Here is a 13040-nt window from a genome sequence, read left to right as displayed (position 1 = left end):
ACATTTTCTAAGTGTGTAATAATGGTAGCCACTGAACATCATCTCAAAGATACAAATCTTCATCCACAAAAGCACAGACATAATTACTTAAAACCATCATGATTGAGGTTTGAGAAGCTACTTAAAATACTGTGGAGTTAAACATCATCAAAACCTTTTATGACCACAGCTGTAGTACAATTAAGTTTAATGCATTCCTGGCAATAGAGACAGCGAGTCATCAGCGGAGGAGAATGCTCCTACTCACTACCAAATGTGCCAGCAAAAAGAAACAAACAAACAAACATCTGTTTGACTCGTAAATTTCTGCGAGCCCATTCAGCTACACGGAATTAGTAAATTTCTGCTAATATATCCTAATAAACCGTGAAAAGGTCAATAGTACAAGATATTTAGCTATCTCCTACTGAAACAAGCACAAAGCCTTACCTTTGTATTTCAAAATTATTTTTAAAAATATCCTTTCAATATTTCATTAATTATAGGATAGAATTAATTATAAGAAATCTTGGTGGTTTTACTTTTCAACTGAATGTGGTTTTATGCACAGCTCAGAGGAAAACCTGGACACATTGGTTAAAAGCTATGACCAATATTAACTCGGGCCACTGGACTCAGCTTGTTTGAAGCAAAGGTGCATACACTGCTGTGCCATGATTTTACCGTGTGACTTTTCCTGTTCCAGACACCAAAATTAAGGGCTAAGCTCATCTGATTGTCTTCGGTTTAAAAATGTAATTTGGTAAGAGATACTTAACTTCATTGTATAAGGAAACTAAGATAAATGAATGCTAAAACATTTAGATAAATTATCCATTTAGAACTTTGCACTTTCTCAACAGAAATAAAGCCCTTTTATGAGTAAATTATGCTTCTTTATTCCTGATCTAGACTAAGGAATTAAATTAGGGTTTACTCTAGTTGACATTCATTTTCTAGTTGGCACTCACAATAACTTTGGTGGTTTATGTTTCTTTTTTTATTTTTTATTTTATTTTTTAAAATTTTTTTGACAGTGAGAGAGAGAGACAGAGAGAGAAAGGTCTTCCTTTTCCGTTGGTTCACCCCCAAAATGGCTGCTATGGCCAGGGCGCTGCGCCGATCCAAAGCCAGGAGCCAGGTACCTCCTCCTGGTCTCCCATGCGGGTGCAGGGCCCAAACACTTGGGCCATCCTCCACTGCCTTCCTGGGCCACAGCAGAGAGCTGGACTGGAAGAAGAGCAACCAGAATAGAACCTGGCGCCCTGACCGGGACTAGGACCCGGAGTACCGGAGCCACAGGAGGAGGATTAGCCAAGTGAGCCGCGGCGCCGGCCTTATGTTTCATTTAATACTGTTGATATATTGCTATCAGATGGCCACCAACTACTCACTTTTCAAGATTATATTATGGACCTGATTTTACTACTTGTCAAATCAACTCCTCTTATGCTCACAGAGCCAAAGTAAAATTTAAAGACTGCTATTAGAGCAGATACTTTATTAAAACCAATGACACAATATCTCACAATCTCATAATAATGGGGCGTTTTTGCCTTAAATGTGTTTTTTATTAATTGATAAAAGCATTTCTTTTTTTTTTTTTAAAGATTTATTTATTTATTTGAAAGGCAGAGTTACAGAAAAGCAGAGACAGAGAGAGGAAGAAGGAGAGAGATCTCCTCTTCACTGGTTCACTCCCCAGATGACCATAACGGCAGAAACTGTGCCAATCCAAAGCTAGCAGGCCGGAGATTCCTTTGGGTCTCCCATGTGAGTGCAGGGGCCCAAGGAGCCATCATCTACTGCTTTCCCAGGCCATAGCAGAGAGCTGGATTGGAAGTGGAGCAGCTGGGACTTGGACCAATGCCCACATGGGATGCCAGCACTATAGCCGGTGGCTTTACCTGGTATGTCCCAGCGCTGGCTCCAAAACCATTTCTTTAGTAACAAAGAGTTTGTGATGGTTCTAAGTTAGAGACTCAGACCATGCACTTAACCAAGACTGACAGATATCAATGTTGCTGTAGAATAAAACGTGTTCTGGAAATGCTTCACCTGAAATCCAAATTATTGACAAAGCCATAGGTCATGCATGTCAACATTTTTTTCAAGCTGAGTAGAGTATCCTTAGGAAATTAATGTACAGATATTAAAATCATTTGTATTATGTGTATAAAAGCTACAAAAAATCAAATATATCTCTAGAGTTATGAATCTTAAAAATTTAGTCTTGTCCTAAAACCAGAATACGATCTTCTGAATACGCTGTACTCTACTTCGTCTAGTCGAGGCCCCATGAATCTGATTCAGATTTCTCCCTGGAAACTAACGTGGAGACACAGAAGCAGTGCCCAGTGTGCACTGAAAACTTTGGGAACAGCATGTGTTTCAGAGCTCTGTATTGGCACTGATGGAACTGAGACATGTCAAGGAAAAAAGCAGAAGAATAAAATAGTAGCCATGTACACACACCTTCCACACACACACTCATGGAGACAGAGGGGGAGAGAGAGAACAAGAGAGCACCCTGCTGGTTTCTGAAAATGTTCATTCTGTTAGTTTCAGTGCACCTAAAGCTTGGATTCCATGGGACACCAGTACTTTTTTTAAGAAAAGATTTATTTTATTTATTCGAAAGACATAGTTACAGAGAGGTATAGACAGAGAGAAGTCTTCCATCTGCTGGTTCACTCCACAGATGACCGAAATGGCTGGAGCTGAGCCAATCCGAAGTCAGGAGCCAGGAGCTTCTTCTGGGTTTTCCACATGGATGCAGGGGCTCAAGGACTTGGGCCATCTTCCACTGCTTTCCCAGGCCACAGCAGAGAGCTGGAAGAGGCGCAGCTGGGAGCAGAATCGGATCCACATGGAATGCCGGCACTTCAGGTCAGGGCTTTAAATGGCTGTACCACAGCACCAGCCCCGTCAGTACATTTTTAAAGAAGATCCTTTATACTTGCACAAGTTTCAGGAGCTTTGCAATCCTCTGTAGACCAAGAACAAAATCAACGTTGTGGAGAATAAAGAATTATGTATATCTGAGTCTTACTAGGATTGCAATCTGGGAGGCACAGAATTCAAGTAGCCTTGGAAGAGTCCTGACGTTTCGGTGCCTGGTTTTATGGCCCTAACTGCAAAGGGGCTGTTAATTATATCACCTGTTTTTCAGTAACTGTGACTTGCACAGCAGGGTTTTCTGGAAGAAGGGGATTGGGCGGTCTCAGGAAGCATGTAACCAGTTGGTGATGTGCTCAGGAGCCCAGTTTAAGAGCTCGGCTGCTGCCAGGTTTGAGGTCTGTTTTAACAAGTACCCTTCAGATCCCCTTTGAGTGCCCAGAATAAATGCTACTCCAACAAAATCTTCATCGACACTTTGCAGACAAAGTATTCCTAAACAATACAGTCTCACTTATTTATGTTTAAACCAAAACACACATTTTCTGTCGCACACAATCCTGTATAATTTTGTATATAATTTTATATGGGCCTAGACAACATTTAAGCAGCACAGCTTACACTTAAAGCAGTAAGCATTTGAAAGACGGATAGAAAGATCATGATCTAAAAATCCCTGTCTATTTAGTCAAGAATTTTACACTTCAAGACTTGGAGGTGGGGCATTTTCTTGATTTTATTTTGTTTTATTATAAAGAAACCACTTAATCGGGTTGGATCGTTAATTTTATCTAAATCAAGGTAACAATCAACCAGCTACTAGCAACAGTAAGCATTGGGCTCAACACTGACCATTCAGAAAAGCATCAGTGTCTTAGTGTTGGCCTAGAGGCTGGCATACACACATCAGACTTTACCCACTAGAGAGAGCAGCTGGTAGAAAATGATACAGAAAATGATTTGAGGAATGGAAAATGTCATTTTCAGCAAAGATATTCAAGAAAGGTTTTGTTTGTAAAAAAAAAAATAATTCACTTACTGAGCACTATCAATAGGCCCTTGTTCCCACACTGAAATTCTGCAAAATAATAACACAATGTTCTTGAGAGCAAAACCCAGCAGAGAAGTAAACAATTCTAATACACTGTGCCAAATACGATCTTTGAGATGTCACAATATACTGCAGGAGTTCAAAAGAAAAACTTTTTCTCATCTCAGAAAAGTCATGGATGATTTTGAATCATAGGTGATATTTTCTCCAGTCAGGAAGAGAGAGTAAGCGATGTCAAACAAAATAGATGGTAAAAACTAAAGTAGTCTTAGCAAGCAGAAGGAAGTGTCGGTGTGTGTGTGCGTGTGAGTGTGTTAGCAGTGGGCAGGGTGCATAGGGACAAGCTATTTTAAAATGTAGGCTTTTATTATTCAGGAGTGATGATGTCTAACAACTAGGAGAGGATTGTATTGAAAACATGGTTTGTTACTCACAGTTCCCAAGAGGAAGAAGCATACCATGTGATATATAGCAACACAAGCCTGGACTGTGACTGGTCAGGAAGCAGGAAGAATTGGGGGAAACCTGGCAGAGATTTCTTGGTGCATTTTTGTGCAAGGGAATGAGCGAGGCAAGGTTAGCATGCTAATCAGGTTTAGGATTGGCTGGCTAAAACAATTCTCAAGAGTTCTGGGACTGGAGTGCTGTCCCTAGGTGTCTGATAGTTGGCCTTGGTCCAGCAGGAGGTTGAAGAGCTGGATCTAGGAGGAAGCTGGGGATAGGAGCTCTGGATCATCTGGCCTGCATGTGACAAGTCCGTAGCAGGGGCAAGTGTTTGCTGTGCCTGGAGGTTAGCCACTCTAAGGAGGGCCAGTTTCTACTGTGTATGCAAGGCCTTAAGATGTCAAAGTTCAGATAAACAGGAAACAAACAGCAAGATGAATGCCCAAGGTAAGTGCTATAGAGTGCAGCAAGGTCCAGAATTTAAGGGTCCTTTCCGTCTCTGAACAGGAGCCCCAGCAGGGAGTAGCCTTGAACAACCTCACCTCTGATGAGGCAGGAGTCATCATGATGGCTGCACCAAGAACCCAGCCAAGCAGCCAGGAGTTGCTAGATTTTTCCATCATCTCCTTCAAGTCTCTTACCATTCTTGATGATGCCTGCTTCCTGGAAACTTTGGACGCCTTCCTGTTTGTCCTTGGAAGAACTCCATAGAAGTTCAATGGAGTAAGGCAGAAGGTGGGGAGCCAAGCTTTCCTCTGATCTGTTGTTCCTTCTTCATCCATCAGTTGCTTTAAAAAGATATCCATGTGCTGAATCGAAAATATAGCTTCCCTGTTGTACCTGACTCAAACTCCATATGGAAAGTGCAGAACTTGTGTTTTCTCTTTTTCCTCTTTTAATGTACGAACATGAGGGATCTTCAAGAAGTTCATGAAAAATAAGTATCATGGGGGCCAGCGCTGTGGCACAGTGAGTTAACACACTGTCCTGAAGCGCCAACATCCCATATGGGCAGCAGTTCGAGACCTGGCTGTTCCACTTCTGATCCAGCTCTCTGCTATGGCCTGGGAAAGCAGTAGATGGTCCAAGTCCTTGGGCCCCTGCACATGCATGGGAGACCCAGAGGAAGCTTCTGGCTCCTGGTTTTGGATCAGCATAGTTTGTGGCCCATTGGGGAATGAACCAGCAGATGGAAGACCTCTCTCTTTCTCTCTCTGCCTCTCCTCTCTCTGTGTAACTCTGACTTTCAAATAAATAATAAATAAATCTTTAAAAAATAAGTATCATGGAAAAATTATGCATGGATTTCCAAATTTTTTCACCAAAATAAACATATAAATTACATTTTTAATGCACTTTTAGAAGTATCCTCATACTACCTACCCATAGATTTCTGAATTTCAGAGAAGGGCCATGCAGATCAGTTTATTAGAGAGATAAGAAGTAGTAAATAGTAAATGATCCCTTTCAGGAATTATTACTTAGAGGTGATTTTATTTCAGGCTTTAGAAAACATATTGTTTGGCATCCATCAAAAAGATGAAATGCACACATTTCAGTCATAGGCTCATGAGCTCCTTGCTATGTTCAGAAGCTTGACACATGCTCTTTTTAATGGCATCTTTCAACTCAGGGTCTTCAATCACTTTACAGTTATTGTCACCTGGCAGATGTACCCATTATCTCTCTTTTTCATCTAGAAAATCTGAGATGCATGAGTGTCTTTCCTGCAGCTGCACTAACTTGTCATCTGTAAAAATAGTTGCAATAGTCACTGACTACCTTACATTCTTTGTGCTTAAAGAACTGAGAATTGTGGTTGATCCCTTGGTTTGGGTGCCCACACCCAAAACTGTGGCTCTACTTCCAGTTTCCTAGTGATGTCATCATTGTGAAGCGACCTTGAAAAATCTCCATGAAAAAGTCTACCATGGTTTTTAAATAGTACATATTTAGCTCTATTAAATGCCTCATGTCTTTAAATTTAGTTTATACCCCAGAAGGAATGTTGGTATTATTTTAGTATAAAAATGTAGAATTCAGAACCAAAGAAGTGTGCTGTGTTTATTAGCACATCTGTGATGTTTATGAAAGTGTTTCCTGCTCACCTATCATGGGAATGTATGCCAAAAATGTTTTTATGTTTTTCTGTATAGAATTTGTCCCCCACCCATTCAAGCTCTGAAAGCGAATCTGCAGCTGTCAGGAGAGCTTTTAAGGCCAGACTGTGAGAATGAGGACCCTCTAATAGAACTGAACAGCTGGAGAGCAGGCACACTGACAAGGCAGTGCTTCTCAAGAGCTTTGCCTCCTCAGCACCCAGCTGCGTGCCTTAGACCGTGGGTGGTGAATAGAAAAGTGAGAGCTGCTGCTCAAACTTCATTAAGATCTTCCCTCAATTTTCCTTCATCCTTTCCCTCTCAAGTCTCTTGGATTATGCCCAGATGCCACATGTGGTGAGCAGCAAATTGATAAGTGCCACTCATCCAGGTCACCCAAAGGCAATGGTAGTCCCAAAGGGATCCATGGACACTGATCCTACAAAATAGGTCTACAGCATCTGTATCTCTTCTTACTATCCTGAGACTCAAAAATGAGGTAAATTAAAAATACAGTTTTTGAGAGAGATATAAAAATGGTGAAGAAATTATGATATAAAGAGTTATTTGTAATAAATGCATGATTTTCTAGAAAAAAAAAGTAGTTTCCAATCTAGATTCAATAGAGGTAGCACAGTCATAGGTGGTGTGTCATGTGGCCATCTCAGAATCAACAAGAATCTACTAAAAATTATTCAAATTAATAACAAGAATGAATAATACAGATCACCATAAGCAATATAAAAACAAACATACTGACAATTATCTTCCAATGCCATTCATGCATATATATCAAAATTTTAAATGAAAATGTATTAAAATCAATTAAGTATCAGAAAAATACAGACATGTTTTATTAAAAAACAGTAGGAATGCTTCCACACATGTTTATAACCAGAGAAATCCACAGCAAGAAATTACAATCACTTTACCCTTTACTTGGGGAAGATTGCAATGCCTCTACACTTTTTTTTCTGCTGTAGCTTCAAGCTTGACCCTTGGTAAGTGAGCCAAAAATAAAAACAAACAGATCGACCTTCAGGCTAAGCCTCATAAAGGGAATGAAATATTGAATGCTATCTGTTAGAATTCACCATTTCTTTCATATTCAAGTAACATTTCCCAAACTATAAGATACAAATTATTGGCTCTGGAAATTTCCATTTGAGTATTTCCTTGGTAGTTTGTGTTAGAAACCTTTAAACCAGTGGAGACTAGAAGAGTAAATATATTTCTGAAAGTTCTAGGCTGCCCTTTGACAACTTCAAATAAGATTTCATCAACCCAGATTTGTCTACATGAAATTCCAGTCTGAAAACAGCTGTTAAAATTACAATAATTTATCTTCCTTAGGAAACTAATGTTCCAAAAGTGGGAACCAAAGGTGACCTTCCAAGTTCTTTGTATTATTGTTCAGTAGTCATTACAAATCAAACCTTCTATTTAAAATTGAACCTCTCAATTTATAATAAAATAATTTTGCCTCAAGATGGAGCTGTTATATTTTCAGACTAGAAAAGGACTTTTGACTTTTTCTAGAATTTGTTCTGATCCTGAGGGGACGTTTCTGCTATTTTTTATGAGAAAAGACAAAATATTATCATTCCTCCTCCTTTTTTCTTTTTATGCAAGATGATAGGAACTGATGGTAAAGTTACCATAGAGCAGTAACCCATAGGAGTCACTGAGTACAATGCCACTGGCCCTCCAAATTTGCGTAGTTTTTGGAGCCTGGGTAGCAAAGAACATCTCTTCTGCCACAGGCTGCATAAATAGCATACAAACTTGTATGTGAAGTTTTCAAAACCACAACTTGACTTTATCAAATCTATAATGAATCTGTATTTCGTAAGCAGAATTTCATGGATGTGCCCCCTGTTAGTGTAATTAGGACTATTTTGGGCAATTATGGTAGATTTCCAAATCAGTGTGATGCTGAATATGATAAAATCTGGTATCATAGTTGATTTTTTTCTTGTGTACCAACTGGAGCTGGACTTATCAGTAAATATTAGCAGTAGTAGGGTTAAAAATATTAACAAGATTAAATGAGAGCACGCTAAACAATTTTTTCAGATTAAAAAAGAAGAGAAACCATAGATTTCCCATATGATTCTGCCATTCCACTCCTGGAAATTTACCCAAAGGAAATGAAATCAGCCTATGACAGACTTACCTGTACCCCCATGTTTATAGCAGCTCAATTCTCAATAACTAAGCTATGGAATCAACCCAGATGTCTGTCAATGGATGACTTAAATAAAATGTGACATACATACATGATGGAAGATTACTCAGCTGAATAAGAAGAATGAAATTCTGTCTTTCACTAAAAATATAGTTAGATAAGCAAGACCCTTCCCCCACAAAAAAAGTTTTCCTAAAATAGAGGGAACATAAAAAGTAATGTATATGAGCAAAATTGACATTTTGCGATTTGATTATTGCTTACAGCACTTGTCTATGCTCTTGAGGAACAGTGGCTTTTCCACTTACTACTTATTGAATTCCTTATTTAGTGGAGTATTAAGCTTGTGATTATAAAGTAAGTTAAAAATATATCATTGTGAAAATGAAAGAAAAATAAGAAAAGGAGGAGGAGGGAAGGAGGGATAGGGGGGTGGGAAGTTTCATTATGCTCTTAAAACTGTGTATATGGAATACAGGAAATTTGTTCCCCATATATATATTTAAAAAACGAAAACCATGGAAATTCTAATAACCAAGGACGTCTTCAAGGATTTTTACCTGATATTTATTTTGAGCTATTAAACATAGAATGTCACTTCTACTCAAAATGTATAAATACCACACACGATATTTCTTTATCAAAATATTTTGTGGAGACTCCTAGCTGATGGCAAGGTCTCAATAAGTGATTTTCTAAATCTTTTATTTCAGATAATATTTTCTCTTCAATGAGGAATGCATAAGTTCCTATCTACTACCTCTTTTTATAGAGAAACATATCTTAATAAGGAGTTTGTAAAGTGCCACATTTTGAATCACTGTGACCTTGAAATATAAATTATACATTCCATATTCCCGATGTGGACAGCCATAAAGATGACAATTAATGTGCATTAAATATTGTTACAAAATGTTCAATTGTGGAAGCATTTTATTACTCTTCTCCTAAAGTGGTATTACTGATGATTTATTATAGTATTGAAGAGGAGAACTCTTACTGCTTCGTGACACAACATGAATGTTCGGTATCAAAGCATGTCTTACAGGGCCCTGGTGTCAGGAATCTCCTGGATGTCCCGGTTGGATGATGGATTTGATGGGAGAAGAACGGGCATGGGGCCGAGTGAGAGGAATGAGGACCGAGCCTCTTTTGCTCTCACTTGCCTTATCCTGCTCTTTTCTCAGAAGATCCAAATAATCCACACGTGCTTTAAAATTGAGTCTGAATGTAACTTGACTTACTCCCCACACTTGTACTCATTATAATTTTTCTTGTTGATTACTAAATGAGTATTTTAAAAAATCAAGTGGAATCTTAACATCTATTTCACTAATGATATTTTAATTTTAGTGGTGTTTAATTACCTCCAGAAGAGCAAAATATCTAAATCAAACTACAGAAATTTTTAGGTCTAAACATTGCATTTCTACATACATGAAGATTGCTGAATCACTCATAAGTAAGTCTGTGATATCTTTGTTATGAGTCTCAAGGAAAATAAGACGTCTACAGTATAAGCCATGGATCTTGAACTCTCATATTGATTCAGAGAAATTCTAGCTTCAAATAAATTTTGGTATTATGTTTTCTATACAATAGATCAGAAGCTCCTTTGAATTCTATTAGATCTAAGAGAGATTTGTTCTTCAAACTGAAGTATTCTATTTGTTCCTTTATGTTCTTTTCTATATGATACAGCTATGCTGTCCAAAAGAATTTTATTAAACAACTGAAACATTTCTATGTGCAACAGAAACACTATCTACATGTAGCTATTGGTCACTTGGATGTGACAAGCATACTGGAGGATCAAAATTTTAAGTTTAATTTAAATTTTATAACTTAAATGGAAATAGACACAAGTGATTAGCCGTCATCATTGTGAACAGTGCAATGCCAGAAACCACATTAGAATATTTCAAAATGCCTGCTTCCCAGATATGCTCTTCTCCTTGCCAACATCAACGACTGTTAAGATTTCCCCTTTGGGATACTATACTTCAGAGCCTGTTGTTTTAAATAAATTCCACATTTTGAGGAATATAACTTGAACATTACTCAAATAAATGGTATACTTGGAAATGACAGTTCTAAGAAAATACTAGTAGCTAACACTCTCTTGTATTCAACAAATGCCTCTCTGATCCCAGATTTAAAAGTTGATTTATTTCAAAAGAAAATGAGTACCTATTTTTGTCCTTTCTTCCCCAGATGTAAAGACTTGTCTAAATCCCCAGTCAGTGGGTTTATATTTTAAATGAATTCTGATTGAATTACTTATCCTTTCAAGTATGTACAGGTGCCTATGAAATAACCTCTTAACCTATGAGCAAACTAAATACGTGTTCTAGAAATTCCTGTGAGCAGTAGCTTTTTTTTGGTATTGTTTCTCTGGAGGACCATTACATTGTCAACCAACACAATATTAGTTGAGAACATATTTCAGAACTGTAGTCATTTGATTGATGGAAACAAACACTTTTGGAAATATTCTCTTTTATCAGAATCTTGTTGTTTGGCCATTTGAACTCAGATATAAACTTTAAAAAATTAATACTTAAGTTTCTTTAAGTCTACAAAAGATTTTAGTTTGTATGCCACTTGGTTATTAGAAAAAGATGAACAAGAAAGGCTTTGATTTAGATCCCTGTCTGCTAATACCATTATTCTGAGGTCCCATTGCTAATTAGTTAGAAATTTGCTTGGCATTTGCATTTCAATGATAAATACTAGATAACCGATAATTTCTAATATGAATAATGACAATGATGACTTATTGCATACATATATATCACATACCACTGAAATGATATTAAGACATGTAATAACATTAGTCTCATTTTTTAGAAGAGGATGATGTTGAGTCACAGAAAATTCTGGTTGTTTATGTATTAATGCACAACTAGTAAGTGACAGCAGCAGCAATCAAACTAAGGCACCTGGTTTATGTCTAGATTTGAATGCTATTACTGCAACTGACACTCTTGTAAGGCATTATTTTTCAAACTATTAAGTGTATATGGTTTGCATTTTTAGATGGGATTCTAATTCAGTAGATCTGGAATGGTGTCTCAGATTCTGTATTTTTTATTTGCAGCTTTTAAAATTTATATTTGAGATATATAAAATGATGATTTAATATATAAACATATGTACTCAATATATGTATATAAATATAAATACACATATATACAATACATGTATTTTGGCAGATAGAAAGATAATAACAAAACCAAGATAATTAACAAACGCGCTGCTTCACAAGTTACCATTTTTGTGTATATTAATATGTGGTGACAACTCCTAGGATCTTAGAAAATTTCAAATGTTCAGTGCAGTATTGTTACGTATAATCATTATGCTGCACATTAAATCCCCAGATTTGTCCACCCTTGGGGCATCTGGATCTGGCTAAAAGGCCCATGAGAGTCTCACAGGCATGGAAAGCCATGACGCGGTGGCAAAAACAATCTAAATGAACAAGACCCCAGCAGAAGGAACAGGCCATCAAGGAGAGAGGCGCCTTTCTCTGAAGGGAGGAAGGAACCTCCACTGTGACAAGGCCTTGACTAAACAAGTTCAGAGTCGGTGAACTCAAGGGGCTTCCATAGCCTAGACAGCTCATAGCAAGAGTCTCGGTGATTGCTGACGTCACAAAGAGTGCCAATTGTTAAATCAACAACGGGAGTCACTGGGTACATGCTCCCCACGTAGGATCTCTGTCCTTAATGTGTTTTAATATGAAACTTAAAAACACTGCTAATCGAACAATACCCTATACTTTGTGCAGTTGTGTGAATGCAGCCTGTTGAAATCCTTGCTTAGTATATACTGTTGATCTTCAGTATATGAAGGTAATTGAAAATGAAACTTGATAAAGGGTGGGATGGGAGAAGGAGAGGGGAGGGCCATGGGAGGGAGGGAGGTTGGGGGGGGGAAGCCACAACAATACAAAAATTGCACTTTGTAAATTCACATTTATGAAATAAAAAATAAAAAAAAGAACTACAGCTTTGCTGGGATGTTAAAAAATGCATTGAAAATTTGTCTCATAATTTCACATGTTTACTAAAATCGGTTTTCTCATCACTTTTTATTTTTTAGGATTTTTTTGGTCTTCTCTGAGAATCCCTAATTCTGGCAATTCGTGATAGCTTAAATAAAGACTATGTTCCAATTAAAAAAAAAATAATCTCCAGATTTGTTTGTCCTGCATAACTGCAACTATATAGTCTTTTCTTAGGTGATGACACTATTGTCATTCAATGAGCCAAACTTTGAGCAACAATGATCCAGGCTAACCTAAAAAAGAAAACTGATCAGAACTCAGATTTGTATTTCTTTGTTTTTCTTCAGAGCTGCATTCCATTCATACTTT

This window comes from Lepus europaeus, chromosome 8 (genome assembly GCF_033115175.1).
Source record: "Lepus europaeus isolate LE1 chromosome 8, mLepTim1.pri, whole genome shotgun sequence".
In the NCBI taxonomy this organism is placed as follows: Eukaryota; Metazoa; Chordata; class Mammalia; order Lagomorpha; family Leporidae; genus Lepus; species Lepus europaeus.
This window is presented reverse-complemented; position numbering follows the sequence as displayed.